Below are 20,875 nucleotides of genomic sequence, written 5' to 3' on the forward strand. Positions count from 1 at the left end.
TATAAAAACTGTATTCACAAAGAGGAGTGGGAATGATTAACTGGAAAAAGTGATGTCTGGGAAGGCTTCATCACAGAAGTGATATGTAAGCTGGGTTTTGATGAATACATAGTTCATCAAGAAAACATGGAATGAGGGCGCCTGGGTGGCTCAGTTGGTTAAGCGACTGCCTTCGGCTCAGGTCATGATCCTGGAGTCCCTGGATCGAGTCCCGCATCGGGCTCCCTGCTCGGCAGGGAGCCTGCTTCTCCCTCTGACCTTCCCCCCTCTCATGTGCTCTCTCTCTCCTTCTCTCTCTCTCAAATAAATAAATAAAATCTTTAAAAAAAAAAAGAAACATGGAATGATAGTGATCTATATCACAGAAAGAACACACAGAAAACCACAGAGATGTGAGAGGCCAAGGTATGTTCAGCAGTTAGAATTGAATTAAGTACGATACCTACAGAAGTAGGACGTGGTGGTAGATGATCCTGGGTTCAGGTCACAAAGGAGCTGTGCCCCACCAAGCTTGGTTTTCCTGGGATTTTATCCTGGGGGAGTAGTTTCAAGCAAGAGAGTAACATGATCAGAAGTGTATGAGTGTGTACGTAATACACATGCATTCTGGCAGCTGAGAGAATCAGAGGGGTGTGAGATATGCCGATGTTAAGGCCCCTCCACAGAGACCAGCAGGGAGCGGCGGGGTGTGTATTTCCCTAGCTCAGTGCAGGATCTGTGCTGGAGATGCCCATCTGGGGGCTGCCAGGCTAGTGGCCGAGGCTGCAGTCATGATGAGGAAGAAACAGACATCAGGCACCAACCTCCAGACTCTGGCTCAGCCAAGTGGCTCTCTGCTTTAGAAATTCCTAGAACATCAGACTTAAGGGGTTCAGAGGATCACCCTCACCCCGCAATTTGCAGATGAGGAAGCAGAAGGTTGGTGGCAGCTATGGCCCCCTGACTCCCACCACTGCAGCAGCCCTGACCTGCCTGCCCACTGCGTCTCCAATGGGCCAGAGGTGGAAGGAGAAGAGGGAGACCTAGAGATGAGGCGGCAAAGGTAAGACTTAGAGGGACTCAGTTCTACAGCCAAAGAGATGAGGTGAAGTCCAAGTCTGTGAAGCAGACCCCAGGCAGGCGGCAGGGGGAGAAGGAAGCTGCAGGATCCTCCTATGGGGCCTCAACCCCGTTCTCCTACCTTGTGAGCTCTCACCCAGCTCACAAGCCACCTCCTCCATGAAGCCACCCCAACAAGTGGAGCCAAAGGGACCTCTTCTTTGCCCAACCTGTGTCAGCATTCCCAGCATGGTGCTTCCCACATTTAGTCATAAACTTGAATTATCTATGGGCATTTCTCTCACATTGCTCTCGACTGGACAGTGGATTGATAACATTGCCTGAACCCCCAGAACTAAGCACAGGCAGGCCTGCCACAGAGCAGGGGCTCCCCACACAGAAGCTCGAGGAATCAAAGCTTGCTGGCAGAACACGAAGGAGCAAGGCCTGCAGAGCCAGATCCGTGGATGAAAAAAACAAGTAGACAGAGAAGGAAAATGAGAGCAGGAATGCCTGGGTGGCTCAGTTGGTTGAGCATCTGCCTTTGGCTCAGGTCATGATCCCAGGGTCCTGGGATCAAGCCCCACGTTGGGTTCCTTGCTCAGCAGGGAGCCTGCTTCTCCCTCTGCCTCTGCCCTGCTGCTCCCCCTGCTTGGGCACTCACTCTCTATCACCCTGACAAATAAATAAATAAACTCTTAAAAAAAAAAGAAAGAAAGAAAATGAGAGCAGAACTCGGGAAAAACATGTGGGGCTGCCCTGTCCCAGGGGCCCCCGTGCACCCCCCCAACCCTGGCTTGAGTCACAGGCTGCAGAAAACACCAGTGATCCCACACCAGTCGCACCAGCTCTGGCAGGGGCAGGATGGGATGATCTAATAGATATTTTCCAGACTTTGTATCTATTATCCCCAAACAAAATGACATGTGTGCTTCCAAGCAGCTCATCTCTGGTTATGAGCGCTATAATTAAGCATGAAGAACACACCCACCTCAGTCTGCACAGAGAGGGTGGGGAAGCCAACACAGCACAGCAAAGCGGCCTCGCTGAGTCGGTGCAGAGCACCAGCTTCACACTGCGGCTCTCTAGCTTTGCTGTCCCGCAGTGGCCTCGGAGGGCTCCATCTGGGAGCCCAGGGGGTCAAGGAGGAGGCAGAGGGCTGGGAGGAGCGGGGCCAGGATTCTAGCTTCTGTTCCGCCACTAAATAGAGATCCCTTCACATCCTGAGCCTCCAGGTTTTCATCCAGTCTCCCCACCTGGCCACTGTCCATGATGCAAGAGCCTGGGGCCCCCATCATGCTCTCTTGGCTGAGCAAGTCCAGAGGCCTCAGGAGCTACCCCAGGAACAGCATCCAGGCTCTCACAGGCATGGGCTCCTTAGATACCAGAGCCCCCAGCCTAGCCAGGTCTGCCCAGAGGTTGCTTTGGGAATATGTCAGGATCCCAGCAGGGGCCTTAGTAAGCTTGGGATCACAGCAAGATTCCCCTCCCAGCCCCGGTCCTGGGCCCAGGCTGGAGACCGTGAGTCTTGTGAGAGATACACTGAACATTAGGTTAGGCCCTGTCCACCCAAAAATCCTAAAGGTCCCTGCCAGGCTGCAACAAGCCAAGGGACCCAGACAAGTCAGATCCTCAAAATGGTCCCTGGACCCCAGCCTCCCTAAGCTGTATCTCTTGTTTTCCAGGAACCCAGACCTACCCTGAGGCTTCTTTGTTGCAGTGCAACCAGACTCCGTACACTGAAGGTCCCCCAAGCCCCCTTCCCAGATGGTCTTCTGGGAACAGATCATGTGTCTCTCCTCTAGTCCTGGACTGACCCTATATTTTCCTAATGATTGTCCCCCAGGGTCCTCCACCCCACAGTCACTCTCTAGATTAGACATCTTCTGGCTCCAGTGCAACCCTCCAGCGCCTACCAGAGGGATCTTTATCAAGTGGCCTCTCCCCAATGTCATCCCTTAGCTATAAGCACAAGGAGCTCCATGCCTGGGAGGTAAAGCCTGTGTAGCCCGGTCTTCACATGGCTGCTCCTAAACCACACCTCCCACGTCATCCCTCACCTTCTTCCTCTCCCATGTTCTGTTTCCCTGCCGGTGGGAAGCTCTCCTTCTGTCCTTCATCTGCCCTCCCCCAATTCCCTGTCCTCCATGCCCCAGCCTGAAAGCCCTCACTGGTGCCCCCGGGGAACTCTGCCTCTTGGCCGCCCCCCACCCTCCTGGCTGGCCCTTCGCTAGGGGAGAGGTTGTCGACAGGGCTGTTGCCAAGGGGGCATCTTGCCACCGCTCCCCGCTCCTCCTATTGCTCAAGGGGTCTGCTGTTCTCCAACCAAGATCGGCCCAGAGCGGACCTCGCACCCTCCTGTCTGCACTTTTCTCCATTGTCTTTACCACCTTCTGCCATGATGCTTATTTATTTAATGTGTGCTTAATTTATGTCTCACTCCCCACCCCCAAAATAAGCAACTCCATGAGGGGAGGGATGTCTGCTTCTGTGCACAGCTCTATCCCTCATCCAGAATGGTATCTGGCCCATGGCCGGCACTCTGTAAATATATGTTAAAGAAATGAATGGCTGAGTGAGTGAATGAATACAATCATAAGCACCAGCCGCACAATATCCATACGTGAGTAGATCCTTTCCGTATGAAACCCTTGGAGAGGCCTGAGCCGAGGCTCAAGGATCCTGGGCCTGGGGGTCAGGTCCTCTGAGACCTGGCCTGAGCAACTTTTCCTGTCTGCATCCTCAGTTTCCCCACTTATAAAATTAGGGGGCTGAGTGGTGCCAGGCTGCGGGGTCCGTCAAGCATGGCCCTCGGGTCAGGGGCCACCTGCTGCCTATTCACGGAGCTCCCGCAGACCTGTCCTGTGAACGGCCCGCCGGCCCTCACCCAAGCCCCTCTGGCCCAGCAGGCTCTAATTAGGAGCCGCTCTTTGCATTTGTATAATTTAATTCTCTCTGGTCAACACTTTAATTACAGGTCTCTCAGTCATTTTTCTCCGACATCACAGCACACACAGGAAAGGCTACTTCCTGCCCAGAGGGGGCAGCCGGCTGGTGAGGCCAGGAGCTCCAGCTGCCCAGCAGCCTGGCTGCCCGGGGGCTGAGGGGCGGCTGTGACACACAGCCCAGCCACTGCACCAGGTGGAAGCTTTGCTCTCATCTCCCCAAGGGAAACGGCACAGGTCCCTGGTTCAGCTTCCTGCCCCTGCCCCACCGCCCTGCCACACGCACCTTCACACCCACTGGTCTCCCTTCTTGCCCAGACCCAGGCTGTTGGCCCTTTCTTTCTGTGCCCTGTAGGAGGGACTTCAAACAAGACCCAGATCCCACGGGTGGATCTGCCCTCACAAGTGTGCAGGGAAGAGTCGAGAAAGGCACTCCTACTTGCCTGTCAGTCCACATCTTCCCATGGGACACAAACATCCTGCTTATAGGATTGTATTTTTTCTCCATTAGACTTGAAGCTTATACTGGCATTTCTACTGTGAGAATCCAATGTACTTGCCAGATCAAACTGAGACTTCTCCCCAAAGAACACTGTCCCAGGAGGTGGCCCTTCCCACACTGTCTCTGAGTGGGCAGGACCAGAGCTGGGGCCTCCAAGGGCCAGTGGGAGGATGTGACTTGGTGAGAGGAGGGAGGCTGGAGGGGATGTCAGCAGGATGAAAGGTTTGAACAAGGCTCAGGGAAAACTCCTTTCTGTGTTGGACGATCCTTGACACAGGCTGCGGTAGCCTCCAGGAAGGTCTCTACTGGCATCCAAAGGACTGTCCAGGGACTGGCCCACATGTGAGGCTGCAGAAAAGAACGTGGTATCGAGACCAAGAGGCAGATAGGAGAGTGTGAGCATGTGCAGATCTGAGGAACACAGGCTCTACAGCAGACCACCTGGGTCTCCCCTGGTTGCACCGCTGCCTACTGGCTAGGGAGCTAGGCAAGTTCTTGACTTCTCTCCCCATCTGAAAATGAGAATGGTAAGAGCATCTTATAGGCATGCTGTGGCAATTAAATGACCAAAAATGAGTAAAGGCTTAGGCCAGTGCCTAGGACAAAATAAGCACTCAATTAACATTGGCCATTGTTATTATTCTATAGTCCTCCCAAGCACTCATGCACCACCACCACTACCACCAAAGACATCCCAAATTATCAGCACCAGGAGCCTCAACACATGTCCTCCGGCCTCCTCTTCTAGCCTTCTCCAAATCCCACCCCCCACCTTTATAGAAATTCTGCAGTTCCCTCAGAAGAGTCAGCTTCCAGTTCCCAGGGCCCCCAGGCTCTGTCTGAGGTCCTCACTATCCTGCCTCTGATAAATTACAAGGCAGCCTCCTTCATAGGAAGGAGTCAGTCAGCCCCATGGAAGAGGAGACACCCCCTAGAGGACACTCTGGGGAAGTTACTGAGCTGTAACTCTGGGAGACCAGGGTGCACGTGCCTAGCCAGCAGGGGTTCAAAGTCCTTCCCTGGACCCCTAGGTGCTGCTCTGATGGTCTGTTTCCTCTCTGCCTCCCCTTCTTCCATCTCTTCCTTCTCTCCAGAAGCTGAGGTTAGAGCCTTCAACCCAGGAGCACCAGCAGTCTGTCCAAACCAATCAAAAATCTTCCTCTTATGAAGAAGACCCACGACCCATCTCCAGCCTCGAGTTCAGATAATTATTACAACTGCAAAAAAAAAGAAAAAAGAAAAAAAGAAAAAGAAAAACTTTCATGCAAATCGGGGCCAAATTGAAAATCTGTTCATCACTTCTTCTGGTGCCTCGGGTCCCTTGTTGGGGAATTTTTAAATGGCTCAGCTCATCTGAAGCCAAGGAAGAGAGAGGAGACAGATGGATTCATGCATTTTTACAGAGATTCTTAAGAATTGTCCTTGTGGAAACCCCCTCTGCCCATCCACGCTGCAGTGGGGACGTCTCATTCCATGACCTACTCTTACTAAAGATATTTCTCCTCACACCTGACAGCCCAGGCACATTTCTGTGGGGACTCACTTGCACAGTGGCCTTCAAAAGAGATACTTCTCACACAACTAGCTCAAAAAATTCCGAGCCTGCTTACCAAAAAAGCAATCTTTCTGCTGCACAACAGAATGCAAGAGCTTTGGTTTTAACAAGAAAATGTCCACTAGTAAAGAGACTTCTTGTCAGTTGAAACCAACTCTACCCAAGAAGTGAAAAACTGGAACTGAGCCAGGCTCTACCCAACACACTTGTCACATGTCTCCGTGGAAGCTCTAATTTAAAGAGCCCCCAGGATTCCCTTCTGGGGAATCTGGAGGACATTGAACTTGGCTGCAGAATTTGACTCAATGTCTGGTCTTCAAATTCCCTGCAAGGGAAGTTTGGCTCTCAGAAGCTGCCCTCTGACTGCGATCACTCAGCAAAGCCCCCACTTTGTAGCGTTCTCCAGAGGAACAGCACCAAGAGGATATAAGTAGATAGATGAAAAGAAGGAGAGATTTGTTTTAAGGAACTGGTTCATGGGATTGTGTGGGAGGTGGCAAGTCTGAGATCTGTAAGGCAGGCCAGTAAGCTGGTAATTAAGGGTTAATGTTGCCGTCTGAATCTGAATTCCACAGGGCAGCAGGCTGGAAACACAGGCAAGGTGTCTATGTCACAGTCTTGAGGAGAATCCCTTCTTAGAAAACCTCAGCCCCTGCTTCTAATGCATCAACTGATTGGATGGGGCCACCCACATTATGGAGGGTAATCTGCTTTACTCAAACTCTACTGCTTTAAATATTAATATCTAAAAAATACCTTCACAGCAACCTTAGATGGTATCTGACAAAAAGACTGGGTACCACAGCCTAGCCAGGATGACATTTAAATGGACCTCCATACTCGGCACACTCTATCAGCTTGCTTAGCCAGTCTGCCCCAACTGCACCTCTTTCTTCTCCTTGGGGACATGTGCTCACCCACAGCTTTGTGCTTTGTCAAGCCACCCCTCCCCATCCCACTGACAAGCATGCTTACCCCACCCCTTGCCTCTTCAAATCCTTCCTTTAACCCCCAACACCCAACTCCAGATCCACTCCCTCAGTGGAGTCCCCCTTGGCCTTTCTGGGACACATGGGTCTCCCTCCAGACTCCTGAACCCCCCCCACTGCCTATCGTACAGACCACCCTTTGATCACACCTCCTCCTGAACTCATCTCTGAACTCTGAACACACATCTCTGAACACACCTTCCAGTCTCATCTCTCAGTTAAGACACCAGCTCCTGCACCGTCACATCCCACCCAGGGGAGGGCCAGGAAGATCCAAATGGATGCAAACATCCATCTGGTGGGCATTTTCTCTTCAAGGAAAATACAATGGTGGGAAGCTCTGGATTTAAAAAACAGAATCAAAACAGGAACAGGGAAAACAGAGGAAATCGAGATTGTTCTGTTGGAACGGAGCTCAACCCAAAAGTTGAAGAGGGACAGGTCGAAGACGGTAACTTCACTGTAGATGAATACATCAAAAGGCTCCTGCCCAGGCTCACATGTGAAGATACTCCAGCCACGCCCCCAGAGCTGCTTCCGAGCTGCAGGTGGGGCTTCATGCAGGCCTCGGGGCCACATTACAGGAGGACTGAGTGATTCTCTCTAAGGAAACCTCTCCAAACAGAGGAGTTCAAAGTTCTGCTTTTAATTGATTCAGTGTGTGGTATCACTGGGCAGCATTTCCTCTAAAGATAAGGGCAGCATTGATTATCAGATACGGAGCAGAGGCAGCCTTGAGGAACAAGGAGCCCACTGCCAGAGCAAACAGCTGAGACCAGCTTGGGGAGGGGCCACTGGCTGCAGATTTGTCAGGAAGAAGACAACTCCCGGCTCAAGCTCCAGCCTGGGCCTAGAGCATCCCCCCTGGGAGCCAGTCACCAGCTAGCCAGAAGGAGGGAAGGGGAGGGAGATATACAAAGACCTTGGACATTTGTGAAAGGCACGTGTGTGGCAAATCTCAGTGTCCACTCCATCTCAAGTAGTTCATTAATACTGTTGAGCGTGCAAAACTGCCGTCCCCTGTGCTATGTGCAGTGGGTGTAACTGACGGCCCTGGGCCCTGCCTGCAGGGAGCACACATTCCAGCAAGGAAGAACGAATAGTGGGCAGGTATCACAAGTAATTGCCAAGAGAAATCAGGTTGATCACACATAATCTGTAAATGGCAAAGTGACATTAGGGGAGTGGAAGGCATTTAATCTGATGCCTGCTGGATGAGAGATCCCTCCTGTATGCTCCTCGTATGATTCCCCCACCCACCACTAGCCCCAGCCATAGAACTTCTGCTTTATTTTAATGGTCTATTTTGTTGCTAGTCTCATCCACTGAATAATAAGCTCCTTGCAGGCAGGGCCATGTTTCTCACAGTTTTACCCCTAGGGCCTACAGAGAACAGGGCACATATTTGGCCACAGCTTTGAGTGCTGCCTGCTTAATGTGCATTTAGAGAAACTTCGTTAATAATGATAGCTGGTATTGTTTGAACAGGCATTATGTGTCAGACACTGCTAAGCACTTGGCAAACATTTAGTCCTTGCAATAATCCTTTTTGAGTTTGGTATTATTATCCCCATCATGCAAATAAGGGACCTGAAGCTCAGAGAAACTAAGTAATCTGCCCAAGGTCACACAGCTTGGGACTAGATTCCAACTCAGAACTGTCCCTGGTCCCCACAGATGCTGGCCTGAGGTCCCCTGAGAGAAAGCATGTTCTCTGTAAGTGTTCAAGGAGAGGGATCTGCTTCTGGCCAGATGTCGGAAAGATCCAAGGAGGTAACACATCCACAAGGAAGGCAGAGCATTTGCAGCTGTTGGGATCTAAAGCTCCCAGACATGGGGCTCCTAAGCCCGAGAATTTTCTGTGAGGAGGTGAAGGCAGGTACCAGACTTTATGAGGCTTATTCAGGAGGAAAAGAAGGACCTCAGCAGGACCCAGGAAGGAGGCTGGCCAAATATAGAGGAAGGAGGCGGAAGAGAGCAATGCCCCCTTTGGTTCTCAGCATCTGTCTCAGGTTAATCCGGGCTTCTCCCTGGAACTCAGTGCCTGCTGCCTGCAGGAAACCCCAGAACTAGTCCCAGACCCAGCTGGATCCAGGACAGGAAGTAGAGGGATGGAAAGAGAGCTTGTCACAGGAAGGGTCAGGACATGAACTAGCACAGGACAGCAGAGGCACCAAAGTGGCAAGGGATTTACCTGCTGTCACCCCACAAGCCTTAAGCGAGATGTACTCAAACATCACAGACTGATCGGGCTATGGGGGCATGCTTGTCTCTAAGGAGCCACTTTAGCCCGCTGCTACTTCCCTGTGGAAAATTAAGAGAAGAGTTGTCATCACCGAAAGAAAGAAAAGTAGCCTGCTCCTTCCATCACAAAAACTCTAGCAAGCCTATGGCAAATGGTCTCAATTCCTTCCTTCCACCTGATTTATGCCAAAGCCACTGTTCACCCTGATGGTGTTCAATATATCACCAGAATGAACACTGTGCATCTTGGTATTTCACCCTCCAAAGCCTCGTAGAAAAATGGATGCTAATGAAGAGAACTTCCATGTTTTCCTAAGAAGGCTATCACCCCTGATAATACAGAGTGCTCCAGCAGATCAATAAAGGCAATAAATCAATGCAATTTATTAAATACAAGCATTTTCCCAGGCAAGTGCTCAGAAAGAGTCCAGAATAGCACATCATCAGCACTCAGAATGGGAAAAGGTGCTGGTGGCTACTTATGAACAAAGTTTCAAAAGATACCTCAAGAGAGATTTACAGCCAGAAACAGTGACACTCAGATCACCTCATCCCAACCCCCAGTGGAGCTTTCCCTGCGGGGATCCTCATCAGTGCTCTTTAGACAGAATCCAATTTACCATCCTTTCTACAGAAACACCTAGATCAGCTCCTGGGACAGAACTAGCAAATGTTCAAGTGAACAAGGCCATGTTTCACTGGCAAAGAAAAGTGCAAGTGAGGTGAAATCAAACAGAGTGGGCTTTGAGATCATGGGGATTAACCCTTGAATCTGCCTGTTCTTTGCCCAAAGAAAGAGCAGAGAATGGTTCTCCACACAGGGGTCTGAAAGCCATCTCAAAGGAGAGCCTGCATCCCAACCCTGGTCCTGACATTTTGAAAGAGCTGGTTTTATAATTCATGGGAGGAGGCAGACCACTCATGTTCACTTCACCTGCAAGCAAGAGTTTCTAAAACAGCCACTGCATTGATGAAGATAAGGTCATACCTCTTCTCACTCTCAACAAAGGCAAGAATAGGGCTGCCATTCCTCACTTCAGCTCCACCCTAAGGCCACTGAGGAGAGAAGAGCAGGACTGCTGTACGGTCCATGGTCCAGGCTTCAGACATCCAGGGCCTGGCCTGAGAATAGGCTCCTCCCCAGGCAGAGAGCCTTTGTGAAAACACTGACCTTCAAAGTCAACCATCCTTCCATCCATCCCCCAAATTGTTGCTGAGGATTCTACCACATATAAGGCTCTACAGGGATGCAGAGGAACTCTCAAATATTGAGTATACAGCAGGTGATAAGTGAAGAGCCTGGATAGCTCAGTCGGTAGAGCAACAGCAGGTGATAAGTGATAACAACAGAAACAGTCTGAACTCTGGAACCAGTTATACCTGGGTCCTCATCTCAGATGTGTGTCTTTGAGTGGGTTATGAAACCTCTCAATGCCTCCAATGGCAAACCTGGAAAACAGTGGTAACAAGGGAATCTACCTTCTTTCTTTATGAAGACTAAATAAGGTAACGGGGTGATTCCTAAAAGGTGATAAGGCATACCAGCAGTGGTATAGGAAACAATTTCAGTTGGAACAAGGGTAAACTTTTATCCAAACAGATGCATATTTTAGAAAAAATAAAAAATAAAAAAAATAAAAAAAACATCATACTCACAATTTCACAAATATTACTACTAAAGATAAATCTAAAGTTTAAACCAAGTCGATACAGAATGAGAAATGTATCTGCAACACATGTCACCAACAGTGGGCTCATGTTTGAAAGAGATAAAAGATTTCTACAAATCAATAAAAAGATTTAAAAACAGATAACAGACTTGAACAGGCATTCACAAGAGAAGATAACCAAATGGCCAATATGAAAAGATGCCTAATCCCATTAGTAATCAGGGAAATGCAAATTAAGATCACAACGAGGTGTCACTAAGTGAAAGCAATGATAATACTAGGTGTTGGTAAGGATGAAGAGCAACAAGAAATCGCATAGTTGGGACTGTAAATTGGCACAACCATTGGAAAGCATGTCTGACACTACCTACTAAAGTTGAACATACATATATCTTATAATCCAGCAATTACACTCCATGGGTTTTTTTTAAGATTTTATTTATTTGACAGAATGAGAGAGAGAGAGAGAGAGAGCACAAGCAGGGGGAGTGACAGAGGGAGAGGGAGAAGCAGGCTGCCCACTGAGCAGAGAGCCCGATGTGGGGCTTGATTCCAGAACCCTGAGCCGAAAGCAGACCCTCAACCAACTGAGCCACCCAGGAGTCCCTACACCCCATGTTTTAATAGGTATGTACAAAAATGCTCAGACTACCATTATTCATCATAGCCCCAAACTGGAAACAACACAAGTGTCCATGAACAGCAAAATCAATGCATGATGATGCTCCTTTCATGCAATGTAATACCACACAGCAATGGAAGTGAAGGAACCCCAGCCATATGTAACAAGAGAGGTATTCTCTCAAACATAACACTGAATTATAGAAGCCAGACACACACACAAATGTATACCATGATCCCATATGGACAATGAGCAGGCAAAGTTAAAACATACAGTATGAGAATCTGAACAAGGTTTCCTCTAGAGAAGCAGGAGTGGGGCACAAGAAGGGTTTCCAAGGTCTCCACCCTGTTCAGTTTCTTGATATTTGATGATAATTTATTGATTTATACATTTATGCTCTGTGCACCTGCCAATATGTCTGTTACATTCATAATTTTTAAAAAGCTCTACAACGTCTTTTAAGCATTAGGCAAATACATGGGTGTATGATGAGAGCAAAACCATGGAGGTAATAATGACTAAGTATTGGAAAATACTGAGTTGACAGAACTAACCAACCTTCACAAGACATGGATCCTTCACTGTACATGTCACACAAATTGTCTCCTTTAACTACCACAACAATCCTATGAGGCAGATAATACTCAGCCCCCATTTTACACATGGGAAATAAGGCACAGAGAAGTTAAGCTACTTGCCTAAGGTCACTGAGCTAATTAGCACCAAAGCCAAGATTCAAAGCCAGGTAATCAAGCACTGAAGTTGTGCTCTGTACTCTTGATCATGCCCCCTGCTGCCCTCATGCAAAAGGCAGGCATAATAAATAACTGGCATTTTTATTATAAATAATAGTCTTACCTCTTGATTCCCTGCCTTCTGCTCAGGGAACCTGCTAGTCATTCATTACTCCTCTCCCAATTTACTTGGTGTTTGGGTTTTGATACTCCTTTCCTTCCCTCAAGTTTTGTGTCCCCATTTCAAGAAGTCTAGCGAAACACTGCCTACTTGGGGGGTGGGGATACCAAAGGCACAACTGCACAGCTTTCTGGAACATAAAACAGCCAGACTGATAGCGATATGTTAACCACAAGTGCACAAGGTGGGATTTGGCTTCACCTGCTGATGGCTGTCTCAGGGAGACCACAAAACGGCTTCCAGCTTAAGGGGTGAGGTGTCAAAGTGGGCTCTCAGGCTTCCTCCAGATCCTGCAGGAGCACAGACGCTGCGAGTGGCCAGATCACAGGGAAAACCTGCTGTGAACAGCAGGTATCTTTGCCTCCTAGAAGGAAGCAAGAGATGGATGATGCAGATGTATTCAGGATGAAGCAAGGGAAAAAATGGTTCACAAATGTTAGGAAAAGGAAGATGACACTCCCAGGGTCCCAGGGTTTGAGGATGTTGCCTGCTCCCAGGAAGCATCATCCTTGAGATGTTCGGTCATCCACCAGGAAGACGACTGTCCCCTAAGCCCCTCCAGAGCCTGCTGGAAAGCCTGGCTGATTTGTCATCTGAAGACCGCTATTATGGCTCTGAGTATCTGCACAATCCTTTTGGTGCTAAATTTATTTGCAATCATTGCAGCAGCCTGTTTAATTATAACTAATGGGCGTAGTCATGCTAAGTGACATGCCGTTGGAAACCCCCTTCCCCCAACTGAGAACTTCCACAGAGACGCAACAAAGATGCTGGGCAAGAAAGCAAGTATATTTAAGGCGACTTAGCTCCTGCACTTGAGAACCCACCTCGGATGGAGAAATTTCACCAAAGAAATGTCCCCCCAGGACACCTGTGTAGACAGCTCCAGCCTTCCAGGCAGTGGGGACAGGGTGTCCTATTTACGAGCTGCCATTTCTGAAAGCTCGATGACAGGGGCAGAGCCCCCCCTCTCGGCCTCCTACAGAGGATGTGATTTCACATGCACATTATTAATGAGCTTCATCCTAAAGTTATTCTGGCAGCATGTGGAGCTTAGAGGGCTTGGGAACACAACTTGGCAGGCGAAAGAGGCTTTAAAATGCAGTGCTTCCCCAGCCTGGTTGAAAAAAATACATAATATCAAAGAGCAAATCAGAATTGAGGGGTGGGAGGGGGGCAGTGGCAAAAATGGGTTAGTAAGAGTAAAAATGAGGAAAAGAAAACTTTAAAAGAGTGTTTTTAAAAGAAATATGTATATATTCAGCTCCCTTCTGTTCTGCTCTGTCCCTCCCAGCCTTGGGGCCACTCTCTTGCCAGGAAGGCCTTCCTGCTCTTCTCCGTCTCGTCGACACCCGCGAGGCCTGTGGGGCTACCCGAGCCATCTCCAGACATTCTCCGCTGACTTCCCCAGATCGCAGAGCACTCTCCCTCCTGGACATTCCTTTCCAGCAGCCCTTTGGCATTTTATTCATTTAATTATTCATCAAAACAGGTATGGATTCCTTGCTGTGAAGTAATTGTGGCAGACGTTAAGCCCAGGTCTCAGAGAAGGCAGCTCTCCGCATGGGTATCTTGTCTTTTTCAAGAAGCTGAGTTCCTGAGAGTAAGAAGCACAGCGGGTTCACAGCCATGCTGCCCGGGGCCCTGGTACTTGTTGGCCCCTCGGGTAATGCTTGGCTGGATACTCAAATTGGACTCAGCATGCTGAAGAGTGTCCTTGCTTGCTTCTTCCCATTGACCCTGACAGGATGTTGCCCATTGTCCCCCCACCAAACCGCAGGTGGGGGGCAGAGGACTGGATCCCTCAAGAAGAAGGTTCTTAGGTGCTAATCCAGCTTTTGCTTGTGTAAGGATAGAACCTCCACAGAGCTGAAGCCCCAAACATCATCCTATCTCCTTAGATCTCCTGTCTGGGGACGTGGCATCCAAAGAACAGAGACAGTAACGGTGATGGGGGTGAGGGAAGAAGCTACTGGTGGCTAAAGACGGCTGCTCGCTTTCCAAGAGGAATAGAAATTTATTCAGTGAACAAGAAAGGGCCACAAAAGACACTGATGAATGGCAGGCTTTGTGAGAAGATGGGAGGGAGGCAGATGCAGCAACCTGGGCTCTGCCCTTCCCTTGGAAAGAAAAGACATGGAAGGTAGAATACTGGAAGGATAATTAATTCCTGACCTCTATAGAAATGACGGTTATCTCAACCCAAATCCAGGGAAGACTTCTGAAGCCTGACTCACACTTGCTACCAAAGGAGACTGGTCACATAACAGGCATGTACCAGCCCAACTCTCCTCCACATGCAGGACCACTTTTTTTTTTTTGGGGGGGGAGCGTTTTTTAACTAAGCCCCATCCTTGGGACTTCCCTGGTTATAGACAGAAAAAGAAGAAATCCTGTCATTTGTAAAGGTTCTCACAACCATGGTTGTAATGCTTCACTTACTAAAAGATTTCACATTAGAACCTATAAAATCAATTTTCCCTGATCAAAATATTTTCCTGAGGTTTCTGCAATGCATCAGTTGCTCTTCAAGCTGCAATGAGAGACAGAATAAGTCAGCTGTAACTTGGCCTGGAATTTAGGATGTTGACCCACACTCACCAGGTGCTCCAACAGCAGAGGCCTAGATCCTCTGAGTCAATTGGAGCTCCTAGGGCCCCTCCCCACGGAAAAGCATGCCAGGATTTCCTTGATCTGAGTTAGGACACCACTGGCAACTTCTTCACAAAGGAATAAAGCAAAATATCCAGATACAGCCTAAATTTCTCACCATCTCAAGAGCCAGGCCAGGCTGTGAGATTCCAGATGGTGAAACTGCTCTCCTATAAGCTCCTGCTGTACCCAGATTTCCATAGTATTCACTGCTTCATTTCCGGAGGGAGGGGACAGCTAGCCATGGTGTCCCGTTCACAAAATATGACCAAACGGCAGTTTTCTGGCTATGGTAGCACTAACTGAGGGGCCTGGGACCTTGGCCCTCATTCCCTGCCTTGATCACTTCAGGGATCTCTGAGAAAAGCTCTCCTTCATTGGAAGATACCCTGTTCCAAATCCCAAGAGGTAGTTACTTTCTCCAAGAGAAAACTTTGACAAACATATCACTGCATTATCAAGTGCATCAAAATGAGAGCTGACCGAGGATACATCTGTTTTGAGTCAGGATCTCCTAGTTACATTCAACAAACATCAACAACCCTAAACTTTTCCCTACCTAGGCTTAAGTCTAGATTCCTATATCCAGCAAAAAAAGACCGATCTCCCTTTCCCTTTGTGAAAATCCTGGTGTGTGCTCAGTGCCGTGCTGTGTGAGAATGTGTGTGGCATTCTCTTCCTCTCTGTTCCTGAATGGAGAGAGATCACAAATGGCTCATCCTACAGCATGCAGGGATCTGTCAATACGTCCTTTTTTTCCTGGAAAGGTTGCTGTCAGGGTTAAATAACAAGTGATTACAAAGTGCCTTTCTTATTGAAGTGAGAATTAATATTAATACAATTATATGTTGATGGCTTTAGTGTTCTGCTAAAATGGACCAACACTTAAACACCAGCACTTAACAAAAATAAAACCATCCTAACAATGACTTCAACAGTATGTCAAGAGGCAGAAATGTGCAAAGGACTCTCCTGGGTACCATTTTTGCAAGACTATTCTAAGAATTAGAGTAGAGGGGGGAAAACCACCACTCGCCCAATTGAAAATGTTTACTCCCATAAAGGGTAAAAGTTGATTTATTTTTATGAAATACTATAAATATACTCTTAAAGTCACTGAATTCCTCAGCTACCTCATGCCAAATCATTGCTTTATGGAGCTTTTAGGACCTTCAAAATACAGCACTGGAGCTAAAATAGGGCCATTCCCCCAAGCAACAGGATTTTAAACAGGATGTTAGAGAAGGAAAGGATTCTTTCAGAACCACGGAAAGCTGCTGTCCATTATCTTGCAACCATCTGGTGTGATCTGAGGGCAACTCCAGAGGGCAACTCAACAGCACAAGACTCCCCACTCAGAAACACCTGTCCCCTTACTATCTGAGCCCCACACTTAGCATCTTCCCTTTGCATCTCTGTCAAAACAAATGGGCCACTCAAACCATAGAACTCTAAGGCTAGAAGGAATTCTGGTCATGCAGGTCAACCTACCCATGTCACTGTGGGGAAAATGCAAGTCTAGAGAATCAGCAAAACATGCAACCAGTCACTGACAGAATCTGAACCCAATCCAAGGCTCTTAGATGCCCAGCATGGTACCTTGTCCATTACTCAATCTTGGGGCATGAATTGTGTCCCCCCAAATAAGTTATGTTGGAGTTCTAATCTCCAGTAGCACCTCAGAACGTGACCTTATTTGGAGATGGGATCTTTCAGAGGTAATCAAGTTAAAATGAGGTTATTAGGGTGGGCCCTAATCCAACATGACTGCTGTCCTTATAGAGAAGAGAAATTTAGACACCAAAAGAGATGCACATGGAGGGAAGACAACGTTAAGAGACAGAGAGAATACAAGGAGAAAGGACCTTGAACAGATCCTGCGCACACAGGCCTCAGGAGGAAGCAACCCTGCCAAGACAATAAATTTTCATTGTTTAAGCCTCCCAGCTTGTGGTATTTGTTACGGCAGCCTTAGCAAACTAATAAACCCAATATCAACTGTCCAGAGTAGAACACGCGTCTGTGTAAATGTCTATGAAGATGTGCTGGCTTTATTTCATATCTAGTTCAGATAACTATAAACCTTCACTTCTTTAAAAATGAAAAGGCACAATTTCCCTAAAACTATCTTTTACAAATGCTAGTCTCTAAAAGATACAACCTTGGTCAAAACCCAAGGGTAGTTTAACAACCCTATTGAATAGACACTGTTATTAACACCATTTTAGAGGTGAAGACACTTAGACACGGAATGGTCACAAAAACTGCCCTGGGACAACCAATAAATAAGTGGCAGAACTTATTTCAAACCTAACTCTATTTGTTTGCAGAGTACCAGGCTAAGTAGCACACTACACAAGAGGTAGTGAGCTTGCCATCACTACAGTGTTCAAGCAGAAGCTGGGGGAGCACCAGTGAGAGATACTTTCTAAGGAATCTCTTCCCTCGAAGGAGAGAGGACGTGACGTGTTATCTAGAGCCCCGCCAACCTTGATCTTCCCTGAGTTTACAATCCTGTAATTACTGCCGGTTTGAGCGGTCAAGGGAAATTTCAAAGAGGAAACAGGATGAGAATGTGAGTCAGAGTTCATAGAGAGAAAAAGAAAATTAGTGATGGGGGTGGGAGACTTCAGTAGACTGGGGGAAATCAGGAGGAATAGTCAGGAAGGTGTTAATAAGATTGGAGTTCTTAGACTTTCCTAGTTAGAGATGCCCAAAGTTCCAGCCCCACCGATCTTTATGCTGAGTGTGGGGTCAGCTGAGCCTCTCAGCTGAGCCTCCATCCTGTGTGCAGCCTGATTAAATAGAAGTGAACCCTTTCGGCTTTAAAAGTCACATGGTATTAAGGATGGATGTAGAGCTAATGCTCTGAGCTCTTAATTTAGCATTTTTTCCCAGCCCTGAGTTAAACATAGACACACACATACTGCTTCCACCATGCTATGGGTTAAATTCTGCTCAAGCTTGAGCGCCTACATATCTTGTATTATCCTTAGCATGAGTTAGTCACACAGGCAGTGGAGAGAGGGGAGGCCTCAGAGCCCACAGTTCCCAGAGCCACTCCCGAATTTATGCAGAATCAGGATCCCAGCCCTTTGAAGGACAGTCTTCTGTCTCTGCCACAGTGCAGGCAGCGGACATGTATTTCTGATGTGGTGGCTACAAAACACTTGCTCATTTTCAAGCTAAGTTTTTATTTTCTCTGGTTTCAACAGGTTGCTGTGCAGAGTATCTACTCAGTATGTGCCATTTTCTCGGCTTGCTTTCAGAGCAGGAAAGGTAGACTCCCCAAACCCCCAAAAGGTTTCTGTAAATCAACAGGAGAAAAAAGTTGTTCAAAGCCCTGTGCTTGGCTCCTTAGAAAGGCTCATGAGGTAGGAGCTTTGGCAGTGGGGGAGAGGATTGCCTGCGGGCTGCTTGGCATGGGTGCAGGGGGGGGGGGGGAGAGTGGGACGGAAGAGGCTCAAATCCCACATGCAATGTAGATTTTCCAAGACCCAGAGGGCTGGCTCCACAGGAAGGGAGGCTCAAGCTTCCCATCCACCCCCCCAAGAGCAGACCCTACTTATTTCTCCCACTTTCTAGAAAACGCTCAATGCAAACCTTGTCAGACTTCATCAGTTTCTGAGACACATCTGTTCGCTGCTGCCAAAGGAAATGGGAATCTCTAAGAGAAGGAAAACAAGCAAAGCTGCATGTAGAGTATCCTGAGTATCTTGCATCTTTATAGAAGTGCTATTGATCACTTGTAGATTCAAGTGCTCACTGCACCTCTTACGTTGGTGCCAGCAAGCGTCCAGCTGTCTGATTACAGAAGGCTCTTTCTGAGCATGCGATAGGGGCTTTCCTTCTCTTTGGCAGCCAGGGAGCTCAGAGCACTCACTCTGTTGTACTTACTTGAGAAAGCTATTTTCATCATAGGCTTTTGGTATATTTTTCACTCTATCACCACTGGCTATCAAATGACATTTGATTATTAATTGCCTTTTAATGATTCCATTGTGGCCACATCCCTCATATAAGCTGACTCAAATCCTCTTTGGAAATAGCTGGTTATAAATAATAAACACCATCAAAAAGTATTTAAGATAAAATGGGCAGAAGGACTCAGACTTGGAGGAAGAACCCTTCCAGTGACTACACACAGCATTTGGGAGCAAGAAGAGAACATCTAGTTTAATGTCGAGAGAGGGAATGAGATGCCCAAGGTCTCACAACTGTTCAGTGGACAAATGGACTGAAACGGATCACGGTGCCCTTCCCCTCGTAGCCACGGATCAGGATGAGTTCTGACATGAGGGCCTCCAGCCACTCTACAGACCATCACAGCCACACCTCCTATGTCCAGCAAGACTGAGAAAGAGGAGCTTCCTTTTCTCCCTTTCATTCTATTTGCTTTTCCAGAAGCCCTTGCTCAGTGCACAATGGAGTCTACTTTGCTTTTGAGGGTTAATATTTAGGGAAGGGGAAATGGTATCATCAGACATAGCTGGACATGTGCCAGCCACAAACATGCTGTGTCCTCAGTGTTTTCCATGAAAACATGCAGGATGTAATTAAGCATCAAGAGGACACCCCGATGCACATGCACCTAATGACAAGGAATCCTTATCATCTTCTGTGGCTGGCCCATCTTCTATGGCTCATGAACTCTCAATGGACTTTGATGTGTCCCTGCTTGATACCCTTAAAGGTCCCCACAGCCTCACAAGATCAAGTTTGAACAGCTTATCTGGTCCACAAGACTCTCCCTGGACTGCCCCTGCCTACCTTTCCAGCCAGTACTGGTCATTCCCTCCCCTTCACCCCACGTTCCAGAAACACTCAGCTTCTTGTAGCTTCTGAAACACAGAGTGCCTGTTCTTGTCCCTGGATCTCTGCTCATGCAGCCTCTTCTGCTGTTCCTCCATCCTTTTGACTTCTCCCTTCTCCCCACAGTGGGTCCTGGTGGGGGTCTCTCTTACCTATGTGTCTTCACTTTTCCCTTCTTGTAGTGTCATATCATTCTAACTACTAAAAAGATCCATTTCAATCTAGAACTCTTCATCTTCTGTTCAAAGTTCAAGTGTCCCAGAAAGTGTCCAAAGGGTTGACTTGTCCATTTAGGTCATTAACTCTGGGGTCAACTCATGGCACTCTGGTTTTCAGTACCATATTCTCTGTGGTCCAAGGGGTGCTCCCCATCGGGGAAGCTACTTAAATCCTGTTTTGGCCTCAGGGCTTTCAGTCTCTGGTCTTCTTTTTCCACAACTGCAATGGCCCAAAAAAAGCAGCTTTATTTCTATGCTTCTTGGGAAACATTCCATGGCCAGCAGTGTATATTTCTCTCCCCTGCCTCTTAGGAACTATGGCACATCTGAAAGCCTGAGAGGTCAGCTGATCCTGGCAAAATGCGGGTATGGATAAAAGGCAGGACTCAGGAGACCCAAGAGTTTCTCTAAGCATTGCAGATGAGTAAACATAAGTGGGAAGGACATGACCTAGACATTTCCATGGACTGAGTCAAAACCCAAGAGTCACACTTTGTTGATATGATGCTCACAGGCATCATCAGAGAAGTATTTATTTTAAAATTCTTTGGCATAACTCTTTATACAGTTATAGAATCACAGGCTGTAGGGACTTATGCAAGATCTTTAATCCACCCACCTTGTTCAGATGGGGTGACCAAAGCCAAGAGGGGAAAATTAAGGAACTTAAGTTTCTTAACGAGCCAAACCCTCTGTTCCCCAGCCTCACC

The 20,875-nt window shown here is 47.8% G+C and overlaps 1 long non-coding RNA gene across 1 annotated transcript in view; it reads right to left on the bottom strand.

The window, feature by feature from the left end:
- LOC118007633 overlaps positions 1 to 20,875 on the bottom strand; it is a 289,725-nt gene that overhangs the window by 197,539 nt on the left and 71,311 nt on the right. The gene's annotated exons all lie outside the window — the stretch shown is intronic.

Source organism: Mirounga leonina, unplaced genomic scaffold (genome assembly GCF_011800145.1).
Source record: "Mirounga leonina isolate KUSES-001 unplaced genomic scaffold, KU_Mleo_1.0 Mir_125, whole genome shotgun sequence".
NCBI lineage: Eukaryota > Metazoa > Chordata > Mammalia > Carnivora > Phocidae > Mirounga > Mirounga leonina.